At 35.2% G+C, this 21,822-nt stretch overlaps 1 protein-coding gene across 35 annotated transcripts in view; it reads left to right on the forward strand.

The window, feature by feature from the left end:
• MORN1 (MORN repeat containing 1) overlaps positions 1-21,822 on the forward strand; it is a 220,845-nt gene that overhangs the window by 37,738 nt on the left and 161,285 nt on the right. For 34 of the 35 annotated variants that reach the window (XR_010392789.1, XR_010392793.1, XR_010392796.1 and 31 more), the window contains one exon: positions 4,188-4,271. The gene's annotated coding sequence lies outside the window, so the exon portion shown is untranslated. Of the gene's footprint in view, positions 1-4,187; positions 4,272-7,625; positions 7,836-21,822 lie in introns of all 35 variants that reach the window. The other variant, XR_010392799.1, reaches the window with a different exon arrangement.

Here is a 21,822-nt window from a genome sequence, read left to right on the forward strand (position 1 = left end):
CAATTAAATAATCCTGCCACTAGTAGTGAGACAGATGAATGCTGTTACTTCCCTCTGCATCAGTGTAAGATGACTTGCTTAAGGTCATATCAATGAATCAGGGTCTGCATTCAGGAGTTCCTTGTTCTTCATGCTTACTCAGATATGAGGTTGTAGCCATCATAGTTAACAAAAGTATCCCAAAATTCACTATGAGAATAAATACATCATGGGGCAAGCCTCATGAAGGCATGTGTCAAACAGGAAAGAGTTGCACATTTATCTAGAAACTTTCATCCCATCTTTCTTCCCTAAAGGGTCATTGATGTTCCTTCCCTGGACTATTTAAAAAAAAAAAAAAAAAAGAAAAAAAGAAAAAAAAAAAAAAGGCAGGGGAGGAGAATTGAATGGAATCACTTATTTTTACTGAACTTGATTTCTCATCCCTAATGGCAGTTATACGAGCCTTCTTATTATAGTACACTACTAAAGATTTCATTTCAGTATTAAATACTCCTTGGAAATTGTTTGGCACCACTGTTAGTGACACAGGGTCCTTACTGAAGCTGTTAGTGTATTAAGAACCTGGGATTACTCTGTAAGCAATATGGTTCTCATTCATTGCCCAGAGCATAAATACTGCTACTACAGCAAAAGCTAATGGAGAGAAGGACGTTATTTAAAGAATGTCCTTGCAGAAGTGAAGACTTTTATCTTGCAATATAATGATAAAATTAAGGTACCGTGGCGATAACTGCAGCACTTGCAATTACAGATTTATTTTAACATATTCTAGCTAGGATAAAGTATTACAGTTAGAATATTGTCTTTCTTTCACATTTCACCCCACAGAAGTTAGGAGAAATATTAATATTTTTTGGTTTTGTCCTGAATTATCCAACAACTGCTTTCCTATGTAAAATATTCCTGCCAGGATGGGATATTACATACCAAGCCATTCCCTTGTCCCCTATCTCCTGAACTGCATTCTGAAATGCTTTTTGAAGGTTTCTCTCATTAAGAATGTGACCAAAACAGCTGCCTTGCAGGTTTTGCAACTAACAGCTATGATCCAATCTGTAAATAAGCATGTTGATTTTCTGAAAAGACCTGAAAGGTGTAGGGAAAAATGTGGTTAAAAAAAAATCTGATAGCCCTGCTCCTCCATTAAAAAAGGCATAGAGTGCCTGAAACCAGTAGTATAATATAGAGTTGTTCCATTGAAGCTCCAATTCATGCTGAGAAAAAGCAGCTTAAGAGCAGAAGAAAAACAAAGTATTTGTCTTTGTCCAGCAGTCATAATGACTAGATATGTTCCTAGTATTATTATATAACCTGTCTGTATCTCCATTTATTTACTGATTTGCTGTTGCTGTTACTTTATGTACACACTTCACTTTTTAAAGGAAACTTGGCTTTTACTTCCAGAACATAATTGTATTTCAGAGTATGGTAGTGAAATCAAACAAAGCACTTTCTTTTAACTTGGTCCCCCATATGCACTCAGGATAGCGTCAGACATAATTTTTTCTGATTTCTCTAATCTAGAATAGTTCACAAAGATCTTGTTGCAAATTGAAAGAAATGTCTACTGAGAGGATTATTGGACCTCAGTAGGACACTAAATGTAGAGATAAGGACGGATACTTTGTAGTGTCGTGAAAGACTAAGAGCTTCATGTCTCGTAACTAGCATATCTGTAGTTATTTATTACAGTACCTCGTGTAGGAGCTTGCCAAGTCTTGTTCGCAGTGGGCCACTTAATGGATGGGATATAGTGGTGGGAGGATGAGGAGCAGGGAACAGAAACAAAATTCCTATTGTATGTTCAGTAGCCTCTTGGCAATTAAAATATGCATTGGAGGTCACACACACACTTTGCTAGTCTCTGACTTATAGTAAATTACTTTGCAGCAAGAATAACAGTGCTCAACTATATATTCTTGTTTACTTTTGTGTAGTACCTTAACTAAAGTGGTGAGATTAATGATGGAGCAAACCATTTTGTTCATAGTTTCTTCACTGTTACCACTTTATAGTATTTGAAGGTGGAAGTTCTTGTCTTCCAACCAGACAGGGGGTGGAATGCAGCTCTGCAGTTTACAGAAATGCCTTGCTTGCACCTCATCCTGCCAATTACATACCCTTTCTTCTGGATGAAATAACTAAAGAAGATAATTTTATTAAAACTTTTTAATTTGTCTCAAGAAAAGCAGACACTTTGGCCATTAACTCTGAGTATTTTCTGCATGTCAATATTGCTAGTGTCTACTTGCAGAAATCATCAGTAGCTATACAAACCTAGGCACAAAATTAATTATGTTGAAAAAAATGAAATGTTCTCATAAATACACACATGCATACTTGGACAGGCACACAGAGATGTGCTACAACGAGTTCCTGGCAATTAGAAATTGATAAGACCAAATTACAATTTCTGCTGGTAGTTCTGGTTTCATTTGCTGACAGGGTGCTCCCTCACCACCAGGAGCCCATGTTAAGTCAGCAGCAACACAGGAGGTCATATATGAATTTTTTTCAAGACCTGCAGAAGTTATTTTCCCCCAAATAATTTTAATATAAACAAGCAAATAATTAATGATATATTACTTCAGAGTGAAGGGAGATTCAGAGTTTGTCCTAGTGAAACTTTCCAAATAGTAATGTTCTGCTTCTCTATCAACCACAGTTTCGCTGAAACCCTTGAGGTGGTCTACTGTTTGCAGTCCTCTTTGAGAAGATTGCTGTTTGTTTTCTTAAATGCCCACTGAATTTTCTGTGCAATTCTGCTGGAGTAACTAACTTGTAAATATTCTTCTTCCAGACTTTGGGAAGAGAAATTTTGCATGATGCCATAATTGATGTGAACTTTATATAGGTTATTACGTGATTAATAAGATGCGTACTTTGTATATTCATTGTGTAGCCAAGGCACTCATCCCTGTAGCTTCTAACGAGTGTTCCTTGGCTCAGGCATTTATGAGCTGGCTATAGAGCCAAAATAAAGAATCTATAATACTGCCAGCATACTAATAATATGAAATGAGGGATGTGTCTCTTGGTTCATATATAGGAGACAAGTTTGGGGCTGGAGAGGTCTGAGTGTAGCCTACAGACCTGCCAAAGAGTCTGATAAATCTCTTATTATTTCTGTATCTTGTGTTAGGGAACAGTTTTTTACCATTTAGCTAAGGCAACTGGGGAAACCAATCAGTTACAGTTTTTGTTTTTTAATTGCAAATGTTTATTGCCATTAACTAGTAGTGACAAAAGTACAGGTCTTTAGGTAATCAAAAGTTACTTAATTGCAAATTTTATGAGTTCTTACAAGGCAGGTTGGTATAAAATTATCATAAATAATTGTATTATTTAATTATTCACTATGTTCATTGTGACAAATAATATACAAGTTAGCATCAGTTCCCAAACACTTGAATGAAAATAGGAAAAATGTTTAATTTGTGTAATGCTGCCAACGTAATCTCTCAGGCTTTGCAGTACGCTATACAGACGTATCCTAAAGAATATTTCAGAAAAAGAAGAAAAGTAAAACAAAACAAACTTCCACCAGTGTCAAACTCGATGTAAATTACAGTATTTGCATGGCTATAAAATATTGAAACATATGAAGCATGGTTTAGGCATTTAAAAATTCCAGAAAATAATCGGAAAATATTTGGAGGCTTAAAGCAAAATAAATGGAAAATTCAAGGGCAAAGCCTGGGTACTGTTGTTCAAAGTGAGAAAGTGGTGTGACATGCTTATTCCAAAAGTTCAGGTGTAGATAAGATAAAACTTTACTGGGAATAAAGTAAATAATTCTAAAATGCAAGAGCAGGTAGGAGGTTCAGATTAGATAAGGAAAGTTGTTTCAAATTCTTAGAACTGTTGTATATTCCGTCTCATCTTTGTTACGAGCATCCCATATACTAACCTGAACTGCTAGGTTAGTGACTAGGACCCAATTTTGTTTGCAGAAATAAGTAAAAGGAAATCATGAGAGAATCTTAATGTATATTTAAATCAAAATCCACCATATACAAGTGTTGATGTATTTCACATTAGTGGTTATTTTAGTTTATGAATGTAAAGGAAAACACTAGCATATTGTAAACTACAAGTGCATTTCAGGCACTTTCCTTAAGCACTGCAGAAATGTGTGTATATTTATCTATCTTTGTGCATATTTTTTTTTTCTTTTCCTATAGAAAGGAGGCGAAAAGCCAAGTGGCAGGATATATGCTGACAAAGCTGAGAAGATGACAATCACAGAAGAAAATTGGACACAGCAGGTATGTGTGAATCAGGATTACTACTGCTCATTTGGAAAATGCTTTCTGCTGAAAGCAGTGTATAGCTCTTTGTAATAAATCACCTCAAATTGGCATTACTCTTTTGGATTCACCCTGTCTTTTCTTAGTTGACCACTGTCATAATTATATAATATTGCCTTTCATGTTTTATGTGAATACATCTTTTGCTTCTTTAAAGCATGGGCTTGTGCTTGCAAGAGCACAGTCCTTCAATTGGAGACTGTTGTGGTTTTTTTTTAAGGGTTTTTCTTGTTTTCTTAGGGCCTTCCCTCCTTCCCCCCTTCAAATGCAATAGGTGTGGGAGGTTCCACTAAACCTCTAAAATTGCCACCAGATTTACTATCCAGTTTTCCAGCTGAATTTTGCAATCTTTTAACTTCCATGTTACTGTGGCTACACTGATTAATGATAGCTAACCTTGCTAGTTAAAACTAGATTTAGTGTGTTTAAATGAACCTTTATAATGTAAATAATGCAGATACACAGTTAGAAAGACAATGATTGCATAGTAAAGAAAAGCTTCTGTTCTGCTTACTAGGTAAGTAAAGTTTTGCAAGGGTGATTTGAACAATAGTGGCAACATATAGATTATATTTTATTTAAGCAAAGAAGTTTCCTGTTCTGTGGAAAAATATCGTAGTTTGACTTTACTATAAATCTAGAATTGAATTAGGCAAAGAAAGTAGTATGTTACCACCTTTTGTGATCTTAATGTATCAGAAAGGGAACTCCAACTGTAGAGCTTCAATGCATGATTGCCATGCTCTTTCTATACCTTTGTTGGTTGAAAACGAAATAATAAACAGCATTAACATTGCATTTCTCTTCTTGACATGAAAGGGTCACCTTGCACTATTTCATAATTATTGCTTCAAGCAGGTATTGGTGTTTTAGTTTACATATACTTTATAGTTTCATATTATGCCAGAGGACTCAAAATGTTTTAATTAAAATGGAAATACAGAAATTCTTGTTGCTGAACATATATCTTCAGTAGTGAATGGGTAAATGGCTAATTCCTTGATTCAGGAACCTGATAGGATTACCGTAAAGATAATTATGTTTTGATGCAGAAAAAGCTCATAAAGCTGTACCCTTATAGGTTAATAGGAGAAAAACAATTATTTTTAACTTCCAGAGGTGCAATTACATACAAATTGCAGATTGCATAGGCATAATTCTGTGAAAAGCGTCTGCGATTTATTTTGTAAAAACTTTTGTGACCTCTTTTAGATAGCTTACTATTTCAACCCCCAGTTGTATCGACTTTGTATACGGAGTGCAGAAAAAAGTGTTCATCAGGACAGCCTTTGTAAATCAATGATTTTTAATGCTGAAAATCAATCTCCAGCTGTGCAAAACAGAAATCTAACTGCAGTCTGTAACATCTTACGTGCAGTAGGCCTCACTCGCCCAGTACCAAGGTCTTGGCTAACTTTTAAATGCACTTACCCTATTGCTGCAGGGAAGGATAAGGAGTATGTGGTAGTCAGAGGCCTGACTTGGAAAAAGTCTCTATCTCCTTTGTATTACTGGGAGGCTTACATGTGAAATTCTAGGACTCAGCTCTGACTGATGGTCTGTTTAGCTGTTATCGGCTTCAGATATTGATCAAAAATTGCAATAAGCTCTAGTTTCATCTTTTCTACTGCTAAATTTTCAAATCTTAATCTTTTAATTCCATTTGGAGGAAGAGAAGATGCTGGTTTTGTCATTTTGCTAATGTAAAGGTATGCTAGGCAGATAACTAAGGTCATAGGAGGCCCTTAGAAAGTCAAGGTACCTTTGAATAGCCTTGAAGAATGCAAGGCGTTGGAGGGCCAGTAAGTCTGCATAGTTTGTCACACCAAGACAACAAATGATGTTGAGATACCATTTCTCTGTGGCCTTCTGCATTCCCTTCAGGCATTGTTACCCCTTCCCACAGATTTGATTCTTCTTGCTCCAATAAGGGGAGAAGGGAATCAGAGGCAAAGTTTAAAGAAGACCCAATGCTTAGTACCAACTATCACCTGTCATCAACTATCTTTTATCAGAGCTGAGAATCACAAAAGGTTTCCCAGCTACAGTTGCTGTCCTACTCAGATTTTCCTCATTTTTTCCTACAGAAATCATTTTTCTAGCTTTGGCACTTTCAGATAGCCTTACAAGCGACTCTGACGCAGCAGGAGGGAGGGTTACGCCTTGTACTGTTTCAATTTGAAAGCTACAGCTTTTGTTCTTCCACTGGCCACTCTCCCAAGCATTTGAGTTTTACAATGGCATGACCAGAATGTCATAAAAAACAGAGAAAAAGAATGAATATGCCATATTTAATAGGATACTGTTTAAGCAGTTTAGAGTCCTATTTCTCTTTGTCATTCATACTTCATAGCCTTCTAATTCTACTGTTGGATGGAAGACTTTCTTCACACAAGCCAGTATGAACTTTGCTGGTTATAAACACACTAATCTTTGTGTCTTTGTTCATATTTAAAAGTGGAATGCTTTGCTTGTTTTTTCAGAAGCTAAATGTAACCTTCATTTATGCTTAGAATGTGAAAACTTCTGCTCTTTGTCTTAGGAGTACAGCAGTTCTCTTTACTGTGTATTAACAAAAAAAATTATATGTGAGGACCTGCAAATGTTGGGGTATTTATTTACAGAAATACTAGCTTTTTGCAAAGAAACCATGACATCTGCCACTTCTTAGACTGAGGTGATCCATCCTCATACAATTGAATTGTGGAGTCCTACCAAAGACAAATTTGGCTCAGCATGTGTAAATTGCTTTGTGTGTGTCTGCTGAAAGGAAGAGAATAGTACAAATGCTTTTTTCTAAACAGCACTATTTCCTCAAACTAAAAAGCAGTAGATTTTTTTCTTGATGTTGCTTTGATCTGAATTAAAAATGTTAAGTTTTTGGATAATTGTATGCCTTTTAAATTGCTTTCTAGGAGAGAATGCATGTGCAAGTAGACTTCCTAGTCCTACTTTCTGTGTTCAGTAGTGTGATACAGTTATTCTTGTTAAATGACTAATTGGAAAAATAATATTTAAATACTTAATTTTAACTAAATTGTTGTCTGAGTACAGTGAATAAACCTGCCCTTTTATTTCAAACCTTTTGAAAACATAGAAACAAGACTTCTGACTTGCTCATAAGCATGTAATCCATATGCAGCTCTGAAGGCGATAGTCTCTTCCATGATCCAGCCACAGATGTGCTTGTATTAAGGCTGTAGAATGAGATGACAGTAGATGAAATTGCAGCTAAAGCAGCCAATATTAGGGGGAAATGAAAATTCCTGACTCAGAGGAGCAGGGCAATGACAGAAAGACTCCTCATTACAGATCTTTTCATATGGAGAAGAATGAGTGATAAATGAGGTTTCTGTGACACAAAGAGGATGGAAACACAGTTGGACGTTCATGCAGAAATTATGCTCACTGTACGAAACAAATAGAAGAATAAGAGATATCTAATTTGCATTTCTTACCAACAAAATGAATATGGAGACATCCTCTGAAACAGATGGCAGAGTTGTCAACAGTAAGAGAAAGGTATAATGTTTACCTTTTCCATTATTTGGGTTGTAGTGAAAAGTGACATTTACTATAACCTGTTTACTGATAATTTTCCTGTTTGCTTCAATGTATTTACTGTACAAAAGGTTGCAGGCTTTTTTAAATACTGACTTGAGGAAATCTGCCATGATGAGTAATTCTCCAGCATTTTCTCTGGTTCAAATAATAGCAAAGCATAAAATAATTACAACGGAAATTACTCTTAATCGCATGAGTAGGCATAGTGGCTTCAGTGTCTAATCAGGGTCGGTCCCATTATGATTCGCGGTAGCTTCTGTAGTGAATAAGATGGTTTGTCATCTTTAACCAATATGAGAAATCGTGTTGATCTCACAATGGACAGGGCGATGCATGTTGGCTAAGAAAAGCAATTTGAGGTACCTAATTATTTACAGCACTTTTAAGAATACTTTACTTGCCACATGCAACAACTTCTCTGCCTCGTTTCTGCAGTGTGACCAGGAATTTAATGTAGACTGTATTTCTTTTTCTTAAACGGCTCTGCTTGGGGCTGCATTACAACTCCTTAGTGTGAAGCTGTTTTGTTCATCCTGTTAAGTGGCCTTGTGACTTGCAAATGCCCAGATGTCTAGATCTAGGATAAACTGGAGGTACTTCGCATAAGAAGCTGTCTCTCTTCTGTGGTTCATGTCTTTGGGCATGAGACAAGCTTAATTTTTTTTAAGCTTTGAAGAAATAAAACTATTTTTTAAATCTTAAAAAAGAGAGAAGGTGTATAGTTGTACAAGCTATAGTTATACTTTTATAGTGTGATGGTAGGGGCATGTATTTGTATGCTGGGAAGGGGAACATGAGGTACTTGAAATGCTTCACTTTGATTTAAATTTTTTTTGTAATATCAAAGACAATGAATAATCTATATAATCAATGTATGCATAAAAAAAGACAGTGCTGAAGTTTCAGACAATTAGGTCACTTAATGTACCTGCAGCTGTCTCACACGTTGATCTTCACCACTGTCTAGTAATTCCTCCAACCTACAGTAAGTCATGAAGTCATTTGTTAGCTTCACCTAAAAATCAATCTCTGCCCACAGTGGCAGCCACTCCGTTATCTGGTATATTTCAAACAAAAGAAATGATTGAAATAGGAACTCCTACATTTCTATGAAGATTAAGAATGGCACACCACCCTGTAATTTAGGTAGTTGTGCAATAGTTTTCATTTGCATTAGCAGAGTGGTGCAGATTGTGCTGAATTACTCCATAAAAATATCTTCAGGTTTTGAAAGATATATTCTGATTTATGTATATTGTTTATTTTGGTTGGTTTGTTGTTGTTATTTCAAACTTGTACTCTCTTTAAGCCCAGAAAATGGCACATTTTTGAGTCTGAGTCATGTTTTTAATCCTTGAGAGCCACCTTAACACTCAGTAACAGTTACAGAATAGCTAAATTTAATTCTAAATCTATCAAAGAGTCAATTCCATTCCCTTTATTTATTAGTAAAATGAACTTCTCTCTTATGTGACGCTGACATTCACGGGAAGCATACGTTTGTTGTCACATTTTTGTTTTCTTTAGTTATATAGTAAGCTGGGTCATTCTATCTATTTCAAACTAATTGAAAAAGGCTGAGGCTTTAATTCTTCACATGTATTTTTCCTCTGACTTGCATGACTTTGAAAAGTTTAGACAGGATAGCATTTAATCATAGCAAAAGTATAATTGGAAATTACATTGTCAAGACAGATTTTTTTTTTTTTTTTTTTTTTTTTTTTTTTTTTTGGCCCCGTAGCTTCTCCATCCATATTCTGAGCACTATATTTAATCAAACTGGGCATGCTCTAAAGCAGCACATTATACCGTCACAGGAGGATGTGCATTTATAAGTGTCATTTCAGAGATCTTTTCTATCAGGATTGTTGGTCAGAATACTTCTATTTAGAAAGACAGAGGCAACTGTAGTTTGAGAAGAAATTTTAAGTTCAGAATTAAAAGGTGATTGATGTACTTATTTTAGAAGAACTGGAACTTATTTGGGGCCTAATTCTGCTGTTGTAATTCACACAAGTAGTGCACATTTGATTTCAAGGCTTTGAAGGAAAGTAGTGTTTGCAGCATTGGATGCTTTATGATGGTAATGACATGGCTGTGCCCAACTTCTTTGTTTCCTTAAGGTGAGCTTTGCTTTGCATTAGTTTTAGCCAAACCTTTCTTTTCTACACAAGGTGTTGTCTTGCCACTTGTGATATTCAGAACAACTGTGACTAGTGATACGGCAGACTTTTACTGTGGCTGCAGATAAGGCTTGCAAGAAATTTTGGTACAGCAGTCAGAGCAAATGATGTATTTCTGTATTACAATTTATGCTTTGGACTCCTCCTTTTCAGTGGCACAATTGTAGCATTTTTATACGCAACATGTTTCACTAAAAAGTATAGATCCCAGGTATGAGTTACATGCAAGTGGAATTTGACTTAGTTAATACTCAGGACATACTTTTTTTTTTCTACTACTTATTTTAATACATTGTTTTAAATAGATTGGACTCAGCTGTTGAGGCAGGGGCAGCTTGTTATTTTTCCACAGCAAAGGTCACTAAGCGTCAGAGTAGTCAAGTGACTGGCCAATAAAATCTAAAAATTGTCTTTTAACTTTATACTGACGTTTTTCTTAAAAAAGATTCTCTTTTATAATAGCCTGGTCATCTGACTTGTGCAGAAAAATTCCTTGCATGTTACAGGATTTCGTAACGTGAGAGAGATCAGTGTCAGTTTATGAAGAATATTGGATTGTCAGCTGCTGAGGATGGGCTTGATTTAGTGTGAGGCATAGGACTTTACCCAAAAACTCATGAAAGTTCTATATGAATCTTTGACTGGATTGGCTGGTGGGAAGATGGAAGAGGAAATGTCAGCCTCTTTTATTGCTTATCCTGAGCAATATTAATTACCTGTTTTGTGATAGAAGAATGCAGCCCCATGCACAACCTAGTCAAGCACCAAGGCCTAATCCAATCAGGCTGATGATGTATGAAGAAAGTTGATAGAATGACCTTGTGTATAATTACTCATTTGATGGCTGTTAGTAAATGGCACAAATGGAATCTGACATACACTGTAACACATTAATGAATGCCTTACTCCCTGCATCCTCTTCTGTACAGAAAAATGATTTTAATTAAGACTTCTGTGATTAGTCGTTTAATCAGTCATTAGGCCAATACATATGGAATCAATTAACCTTTTACATTTGAATAGACACTTGATGCTACTACAAGCCGTACCATTTTTTTTAACAGTGTATCATGGACAATTGATTTGAAGTCTGTCTAGCCAGTGTACATTACTCTTGCAAAAACTGGATAGTCCTTGCAGCACATCAGTATTATGGCTACTCTAGGTGTGTTTCATTACATGCAATCAAGATTTTAATGAATCAGCTTAGTTATGAATTCAGTGTCATAGTTATGGAGTGTCCTTTATTTCAATTAGAAATAGTGGGGTAGAGTTGCCTTTTAAAGCAAATGTATTCAGAAACTAAACTCCTAATGTATTTTATTATTACAAATGATATAATACTTTACATTTCAGTACTTTCACGCATGAATTTCAGTTCTTTTCTGAAGTTAAGTGCCTGCTCCTATAGGTATGAGTATATGAAAAATGAGCTGTATACAGAAATGAAATTATTTGCTAATAATCATAAGAGTTGTTGAGTGGTCCATCTACCCATGTTAGATCCACTTTTGAAGTGGCCCACTAGCTGTATATTGAAGTCATTGTGTCATTTGCAGAACCAGAAGAGAACAGAAGTCTCTTATGTTTTAGTTTAGGTCTTCATTAATTGTATTGTGGCCAGTTGATATACCTTCTGTCTTCAGAAGACAGCCCTCCAAAGTAATATCAAAGCTTGTTTAAAAAGTGAGTAAGCAAAAAAACCCTTTAATGTCAGAACTTTAAGGTATTACCCAGCAGTTAAATACAGAGAAAATTAACTGATACATTTTTATGATTTTTTTAATTGAATTTATACTGGCTCACAAGAGAGCATTGAGAGTTTCTAGTAGCGTGCATTTGTTGAGACCCTATCGTCCGGGGCAGGGGAGAACTCAGTTGTCTGGATTTTTCTCTTGAGCATGCACTGTAGATAAAACTGACAATAAAATACAATATAAAAGATTAAAAGCAATAGAAGGTCCATTGGATCCTAGTGTTGTCTTGATTCAGGACTCTCACCTCTTGAAAAAAGTCAGTGGTACAGTATATAATGAGCAAGACAAAGCAATGAACTAAATCCAGATTTGTGTCTGGAATGATAAAAGAAAGCACTCATTGGTAGAATGTCACATGAATGGATCACAAACAAGGTTTTCTCTTGGGGAAAAAAAGGGCAAGAACCATAATTGGAAGTTTCCCAAGGGAAATAATGTTATTGTGGAATGCTGGCATGGTCAATTTGTGATGGTGTTTGAAAAGAGCAATACCGTATTCTTTAATCTGCAAGTTAGTATTTTTATTGTTTGTAATGTTACTTTTCACAAGAAGGAAGGATTTAGACTCTTGAAAAGGGCGAATGCGTACCATGCTTTATATTGAACTAACTGGGAATAGTAGTCAGAGAAAGATGTGAGGTAACATCTCAAGTATAGATACGATATCAGATCTACACAGCGGTTCATAGATCTGTTCATAGAGAATGAATTGCCTTGTTTCTCCTTTCAGTTCTTCTTCAGAATGTTCCTTTACAGAGTTCATGCTATTCACTGTTAGAATTCATGTAGACAAACACGGTAGGAGTCATGCAGAATGCTGAGGCAGCCTCCCAACTGGTAAGAAAATCTGCTCAGAAGTTGTTAAAGTTGTAAAGAGGGAATTTTGGTGATGGCATATTGTAGAGACAGCAAAGTAGCTTAGATCCTGAAGGTACTATGTTTGACTTTTTAGCAGACCTATCAAAGACAGGATAGGAGCACTAGCATACTTACTGTTGAGTGGTTAATGAAAATGACTTCAGGGACTGGAAAGATTGTGACACTAGAGAAGATAGTGAAAAGAATTACTTATAAGTCCCTATCTGAAAGATTACTTGATGAGGAAAGACAACCAAATGCTGAGGCAGTGCAACCTCTTGACAGAGAATAGGAAAGCAATTGGGTTGGACTACCAACAAGCAGGCCCTGCAGAGTGATAGCTTAAAATAAGTGGAAATCTCTGTTGCATGAGGAAGTACATGAATTAGAGTATGTTAAGTCACTGTCACCCAAATCTCTTGAGTCCATTTCCAACATAAATTAGGAACATGGCAATTTGAATTTGTAGGAGTAAATGCAGTTAAGAGTCTATACTAATAACAGACTTTTACAATTATAGTGTTCTTTTCATTTTGTGATGTCCTCACCATGCTGGGAGATGGGGGAGCTGTCCAGCCTCAGTATTCAAACGACTTCCTGTTAGGTCAGATCCTCACCACATCAATAGTTTTGTTTTAATGTGGTCTTGGTGGGCTATTGCATAGAGGTAAAAGGGAAAGGAATAGATTGTTTTCTTTGTGTGTGTTTTTTTTTTTTCCTTAAGAAAACTTGTAAAGAGAGAGTCCTGTCTTGTCTAGCCAAGGAATAATAAATAAAAGCAGGTGTGAGGGTTTGGAATTGAAAACAGCTGGATAGGATGGATGTGATCTGACTTCTCTGGAGCTTCAGTTTTTAATCCCTGTGGCTCAGTGTGAATATTTCCCTCCTGATGCAATGCAGAAATAATAAATGGAACACAGCATATGGAAGGGTTCCTAGACTCACAGAGGAGGAGGGAACAGACCACAGTTAACTCTCTTTATGCTGACTTTTCATTCACTTGTATGTTTACCTCAGCAGTCTTCCGTTACGCATGCTCAGTGTTTGCAACAAGGCACATTCTTGCTAAGGTGAAAACTATAAGCCTTTGGAAATTTGTGTTGTAATTGGAAGGTACTTTAACTCAGAGCTTTTATTCGAAGATGTGTAGTGATCCCCTCCTCGTTCTTGATGTTGCCTTTGCACATAATCCAATTAAAGTAAACACTGAATTATTGGTGTATATTGTGTTAAAATTTCTCGTTGTACCATTAAAATGATCTAATATTCGATTAAAATACAGAATAATCTGGCCTTAGTCTGTGTCTTGAATCTTATCAAGTCCTGACTCTTATAGTCTGCCAGAGGACAGGTTTGTCCACTGGAAAAATTCTGCTATCTAATCTAGAGTTCATGCAAGGAACAGATAGGAAAAGCAGTTCTGTAGATCCAAGCTAACATGGTAATTGAGATGACCTTGAGTATGCATTGCCCTTGTCTGTGACAACAGCATTCAAAAATAGGCAGTCCCATTCTCTCCTGCCTGATAATGGGTTTTGGTGTAACCTGGATTTAAAATGCTTTGTATGTTGGAAATAGTTTGGGGTGGATATGAAGTAGTATGCAACAGAAACCAAAGAAATGCCCACCTAAATAAGTAGTATGTAGGTTCTTTCTTTCATGTTTGTTCTGTTCCCAGAATAATGGTAAGATTTGTCAGGGTTACACTTAGAAGCTATCTTGCAAAGTAGATCATTTAGAAGAACATTTTGGCACTCTGCTTTTGTGTGCGTGTCTCATATTCCAAGCAGGTTGTGCCAAAAGAAAATTATGGGAACTGCTGTAAGAGAGTGATGCAAAATCATTGGTTAATAATAGGCAATGAGTGGCAAGAATTCATTTTATGTTCATTTTATGTATCATCTGCACAGCTGCAGATAAAGACCACCTGAAATTGGAATTTTTATTCCCTTCATCTATGGTCCTGATAGTCTTAGATATTAGGATTCTCCTATGCTGGGTTCTGGAATTGGAGCAGATATGAATTCCATCCACTTTTCATATAAGTCATTGTTTCTGTACAGTAACTGTATCCAGCACTTATAACAGTAGTTCTGAATGCTGAGATTCCTGGTTTCTGTTGTTACGTTGTATGTTCTTGATCTTCTATGTCGTTTACCTTCTTGAATCCAATAATACACAAGTCACTGAACTCATGAAGTTAAGCTATAAATAGTTGTCTCTAGTACCTTTTTAAAGGTATGTTCAACTTTTTCCATTTTGTAATGCAAAAAGAGTAATCTCTGGGTAAAATTTTCCAGGCTTACCAGCTTCTTCACCCTATCACCAGAAAACCAAATTTTTGGTAAGATTAAGTGCAATCCATTTCAACTACTAAGCAATATTATCAGAAATAAGGGAGACTGTTTGGATAGCAGTGATCGTTTTAATTGCTGTGTTGATGGTGGCTGTGGTGTCATTATTCTTCTTAGAAAACAAACTGGGAACTTTCATTAGCTGAAGGGGTCTAATGCCATGAAAGGAAAGGTTCATAAGAGTTTTCAGGTAACTCTTCTCATCAAGTTTGAATTACCTATTTTCCTGTCTGAACATATCCAGTCAAATATTCTCCATCAGCTAGGAATGTGTCAACAATCTGTTTACTTAATTGTTTTGCAACAACAGCTAGAAGAGACTGAGCTAAGAACAGAATATGTGTCTATGTGCTGTCTATGTGCATAAGATATACCTGTCTGTGGAGCCTACAGTTTAAGCAGAGAAGACAGACATGGGGAGGTGCAGTCAATTATCACTCTCATTCTTCTGATGGATAACATGCATGATAATAGTAAAAGAATCGTTCAGCCAAGTGAGTCAATGCCAGAACCAGGAATTGAAACCTGATTTGTTATTGCCCTCCATCCTTTCTTATTGCTTTAATTTTTCTATGATCACTCCTCATAACCGTGCCAAACTAAAAGCTAAATTTTTCCACTACGCTGAATAGAAGGGCTTTCATACTTCTAAAGTATATTGAATCACTTCATTAGGTTGTCAACGGAAAACCATGTCATTACTTAGATTTGCTAATTGAGCTGCTTTATTTTTATTTGTAAATACATAACTCTGGATCAAAATATCATTTAAACAGTAAAACACCTACTAAGGCTAGGATATCCCCTTAATCTCCAACCAACCTTAGAGGCCAAAATTCTGTTTAGCTGAAGATCATGATCCTAGTATCCTGATTCAGGAAATTCCTGCTGCCCAGCTTTAGAGATTAAACCCAAAATTCTACATATCCTTGTTCCTTTCCTTACCCTACAACAGAAGATACTAAGTTGCATTTGTACATGTTCATACAGAGATATTTCAAACAGAACTAAAAAATTTAGGCAAAATTCGTAGCCTAATAAAGTAGCCATAGCCATATTGAAATAATTTTTACTGATTAATAGTAGCTGAGTATTTGACCTGTTGGGTCTAGTTAAAGAAGAAAATTACTTGCTATGAAGAATGGTCTCAGCCAGTCAATTCTGCATTTATAGGAATTTGAGAGCTAAATTTTCGAAGCGGTGTACAGAGAATTATTTGCACAGCTCCTGTTCCCTGCATGTAGGCTGTAAATGTATCCAAAGTATTCCAGTAGCCATCATTTGTGACAACTGGTAGTGCCATAAAGAGAGGTCAAAACAAAATATGGTAAAATCTTCCATGTGAAAATTTTTATTTGCGCAGTGGGGAGAGTTAAGGAAATGCATATTTTCATCTGTCATAAGAGATGGTTTACTCAGATGAATTAAAGCAATATTCTTCAAAGCTTTATAGGCAAGTATTGTACAAACATGACGATAGCAATTCAATATCTAATAACAGTCCAATTTAGTTATTTTCATTACTAGATGATGAGATACTGGTAGAGTTTATTTGTAAGCAACAGTTGAAATATGTTGTAAAAGCTACCTGCTGTACAAGGGAGTCCAACTAATCCAAGGTCCTCAAAAAAAGTTGTAAATCTTGCAGTCTTGGAGGTGTTTTAGCATATAGACTCTGTGGTTAGCTAAGAATCAGCAGAGCACTAGATTTTTCTAATTTTCCAAAGCTGGTTTGTTTCATGCAAATTCCCATCAAAATTAACATTAAAATGTTGACTTGGTGAAGGGAATAAATTTTTTTTTTTGTCCTTCACAAGGTTCCACAAGAGCAGTAGGGTAGCTCAGTAGTTTATAATAGTGCAGTGGTCTCATTCAGATAGCATAATGACACTTGGTCATATTTCAATTTCTAAAAAAGTTCATAACAAACTTTTCCCTGTTAATTTTTCACCACAGAAACTAAGTTTTCTGAATTTAATATTACCCCTTGTAATCTGTTCTAAATACAGTTTTTGGATGGCAACAACATTTTGGAAAACTGCTGAATACTGAGGACCCTCCATCATTCAATATGTTACTTTATAATTTCTTGTGATAGGACACCTGGATAAAATTTCATCTACATCAGCAGAGATTTGGTTTGTGTAATAGTGATCACTAAGACATATGTCCAAATAAAAGCACTGGTAATTGTGCATACTTAGAACATTATGGGAATCTGGAATATTTTTGAAAACCATCTTAAAATCGTCTGCCTATTGTTCCAAAATGAAAACCTAATCTTGTTGCCAGGCCTCCAAGAGGACTGACTTTAAGTACGTTCACACTAATCCAGGCAATTCCAGACAGGCTTCCTGACAAAAATCAGTTAACAGTTTTCAGAGTAAAAGCTTCCAATAAACTTCACTTATAGACAAAAGCATAGAGGTAACTTCCATATGTAGTATTACCAAATAATATCTATCTGCGCATTACTACAGTACATCGTTTTGAACATTTTTTTCTCTAGTAACAGTGCAATTACAGTTATTTCCCATTAAAACAAACCTGTAAGTCAGTTAAAATATTACACGTTGTTTTCTGTTCTCATGCTTAAATACAATTTCTAGTATGACTTTTCATTGCTATTTTTTTACGTTGTTTTTCCTCAGACATGAGTAATATAATGAACACACAGACTAAATATAATAAAGTGAAAGTGTGTATATGTACAGGCAAATACATGGATAATTGCACGTTTTGATGATTAATTGTAATGTTAAAGCCTGAGCATAGTATTGATGGTGATCTTGAACATACTGATGATTTCTTTTGAAACTCATTCTACACTGAAATATAAATATTTACTCCTATATAAGAATATTAAGAAGTAAGGCAGTAGAGCAAGAAATGATTTATTTGAAACCAGTATGGTTTTGATGGGAAATACAGAATATGAGCTAATTATCCAGAATTAATTCCAGTTGATATTAAAGGGTACACTTCCATAAGAGTATGTAGAAGATGTATTTGTGTAGTGCACCTTAGTGTTAGTTTGTGATTTTTGTACTGAACACCTAGAGAAGTAAGCCTGTATTAGTTAATTACATGCTTTTCAAAAAAATAAAACCAGTAGCATAGCACTAAGCAGCAGAAGTTGAACCTAAAATAGCTGTTTGTAATGAGTCATACAAACTTACCATTGTCTTTGTTTCCCAAAAGTCATGATACTGACAGGATAGTAGAAGAACAAGTGATAGAATGCACTTCTGTAGAATGCAAAGATGCCTTTGATTTTCTGAGAGAGATTGACAGGAAATCATTATTACAGTTTTCAAAACAAAGGCAATTCAATTGATACAAATAGAAATTCACTTAAATCATTTAAATCCATAACTTAAAGGAGAATCAGATTGGTTAGCCACAGAACTAAAAGAGACACGATCCGAAAAGGAAAGTTTTCCACAGATACGGTTTTAGATTTGTACAAAGAGGCAAAACACAATGCTAAAAATAGGATTTTGTAGGTCTATGTATTTAGTTACTTGGCTTCAAAATTCTGTTCACCAGCTGGGAATCCTCCTGGAACACACAGGTAGAATTTATAGAACAGCATGTCATTAATATCATACACATTTATCATTTTATCTGCTCATGAAATATGTTAGTAGATGGAGGTTTATTTTTCTGTGTACATCAGATGAGTGGCAAGATTCAGTCATTTTTGCAAAGTATTTATTGGCAAATATTTGCCAGATTTGACTTTTAGATTCTTTTTCAGCAAATACTTTTATTAAGTAGCTTGTAGTTAGAAGTACGTGCCTAGCCAGAGTTAACTGATTGAAAATCTGACAGTCTGTGGAACAATTTGTGTGTTGCTTCCCTCCACATGCAGACAGGGATGTGAAGCAGTAATGACCCTGTCCCCTGACTTTAATCTTACGGCACAGTCCACCAAGAAGTAAAGCATTCCCTTTTGAGAACTCTCTTAAGCAATGGTGAGTTGGAGTGCCTTCATATAGGTGAAATGTACCTCCATTTTTCCCATCCCAATTGCTCACTTGTACAGTTTTGAATGATTAATTATGAAGACTTTTTAATCAAACGTGATAGCAGATTCTACACCCCCTCCCATGATGTATTTGATCCATGGCTGCTGAAGTTCTAACAAAGAAAAAGGGAAATGATACTCCATTTCTAATTAAAGAAGTATTTTTCCTTTGCAAATAGACTTTCTCTCAGCTACAGTATTAAGGATCAATGGGCTGTCACATGCATGTCTTTTTAATAAATGCCAGCTTAGATGACATTACAGTGATAGACTGATCACTGTAATCAATGCAATTCAAAATTGCTTCATGACTTAAATGAACTTGTTTCCTTTCTGTGATTCTCCTACAGTGAGCATTGTCTGAGCAGCAAAGTACAAGGTTACATCTTAGCTTGAAGTAAAATGTGATCATGATACGGAATGAAAAATTTTCACATAGGAGCAGGTTTTTCCAGTTTAACTCCTGTTTTTATGCAATTCAAGGGATCTCTGTATACATTCCTATTGCAAAGTAGACTCAAGCAGAAAAATAATTTAAAGTAGAATAAAATCATGCTAAGCTTCCCAAAAAGTAGAGTTAGTGGATAAAGAATATAAAGGCTTATATTTCCTTAGTTCTGGTAAATTAAGCCATGAATATTGACACCCCAAGACACAAAAATTATACAAATCAAAGGCAATCAGAATTGATCTTGGTATTTAAGCATGAATGTGTGATTGATCTAAAAAGAATAACTGCACGTATGGTGGAGTGCCTGTACATTTAATACAAAGCATAGGCTTATCCATGTTGCTTAAACTGGTATACTGATGTGTTTTAGCCTCCCATAAGCATGTTTTCCGTGGCTTCTGACAAGCAGATATGTCTATTAAGATAGTAGTTCTACTGATGATGCAATAGGGCATGATACAGGAGGGGAAACAAAACACAAGAAGGACAGTCTAATTTTGAGCTAAAGGAATCCATACATACCATTGTTTTTACATTTTAATCATTTCCTTTAAAGTCTATTTATGCACAGTGCTTTTGAACTTTTGTTCTGGGTTTATTTTTTCAGAACACTAGAGGTTCTGTAAGAACTCTTAGGGTTCTTGTAAACCCTTTTATTTCTCTTAAAGCTGGCAGACTGACAGCCTTTAGTTATTCTAAGTGCTAAATTATTTATCTTTCTTTTCCCTTCATAGCCCTGACTTCTGAATCTTTAACTTGACTCATGGGACACATCTGGCACCTTTTTTTTTTTCTTCATTTAAAATGATGTGGTTTTTATCTTTTTGTCCTTGATGTTTTATTATGAAAATTGTGCGTGCAAAGTTTGAGCGTGTCAGTATATTAAAGGTGTGGTGTCTGAATTTTTGTAGTTGTAATTTGAAGTGTAATAAGTTTACTAGGTCATATAAACCATTTTATGTTTGGCATGTATACAATTCTTGTTCACCACCTGCAATCTAAAATTGTTTTTTTTAAATAACACTCCTATACGATCTCTTGCCACATACGATAGAACAATATTGATGCCATTTCCTCTTGGATCAAAAAAATTTTTTTAATTGCCAGATGTTTTTCAGCAAAGATGTTGAGTGCTGGTAAAATGAAAGGGTTAGACACACAATCTTGAAATCTAGCCTCCTGCTGAATATAATGTAATACCAGTATTTCAGTCTTATTGTAAACTTAGGGACATAAGCACAGGATTAAATACCTTCCTAATAATCATGGTGTTACTCATGTGTTTTAAGTTACGTATGTCTTAATAACTTTCAAGTAGGAAAGAAGTGAATAAATGGCATAAGTAAGGATAATCTTTTTCATTGTCGTTGTTCATCAGTAGTGTAAGTGTTTATTTTAAAAAAAACCTGCAGGGATTACTATATAAACATCTGGCCTTTTTTCACAAAATGTAGATTTTTTTTTTAATGTACAGGGAGATTCGTATAATGAAGTGTTATCATGTGTACTATAGAATGTGGATAATATATACACCATTTTAATATAAGTGCCTTTACAGTATAATATCATTATGACTATCATTCAGGTAGTACTTAATTGTTAGGCACGTAGTTCCTTATTTATATAGAATCTTTAAAGTGTATTTTTTTCTCTCACTTAAAATATGCCTTTAAAAATTATCACATCAATTGGTAATAATTGGCTTATCATGATAAACAAGACAACATGACTTCAGGGAACGGAATGCTTTAAAAAACCCAGCCTAAAGGATCTGAAGCTTGTTATCACATTAGAAAAAAAATGTATATACACATATGTATATGTACACATAACACTATATATATGTACTCTATCTATATATGTTGAATGTGTGTATATATATAAGTCAAAATACACTATTTTGATATTGGCCAAGCACTTCATGTTAAAATGAAACACTACAAAACACATTAGAGAGGAGGAGTCTTGAATTCTTATGAGATAATAACAGTAACTCTTGAGCTCTTATTTCAGTAAGTAAGCATCATTATCAGTAATAATATAAGAAATTTATTCCACTATGCAGATCTCGCATAACACCCAAAGAATGCAAGCTAAAAAAAGGATCTGCATCTCATAAAGAATTCTTTACAAAGTAAAGATTTTTTTTTCCCCTATATCATCATCAACTGAAATGCTGTGGAAGCTGATTTACAGTATAATTTCAGGAGCAAATGCATTGGTCATGAAGATTATGTCTATTTTTAAATTACTTTACGGATCAGTGAATAAAGCCAGTCCAATTTTCCTAGCACTTTTCTTTCAAAACATGT

The sequence above is a fragment of the Dromaius novaehollandiae genome, chromosome 24 (assembly GCF_036370855.1).
Source record: "Dromaius novaehollandiae isolate bDroNov1 chromosome 24, bDroNov1.hap1, whole genome shotgun sequence".
Lineage (NCBI taxonomy): Eukaryota > Metazoa > Chordata > Aves > Casuariiformes > Dromaiidae > Dromaius > Dromaius novaehollandiae.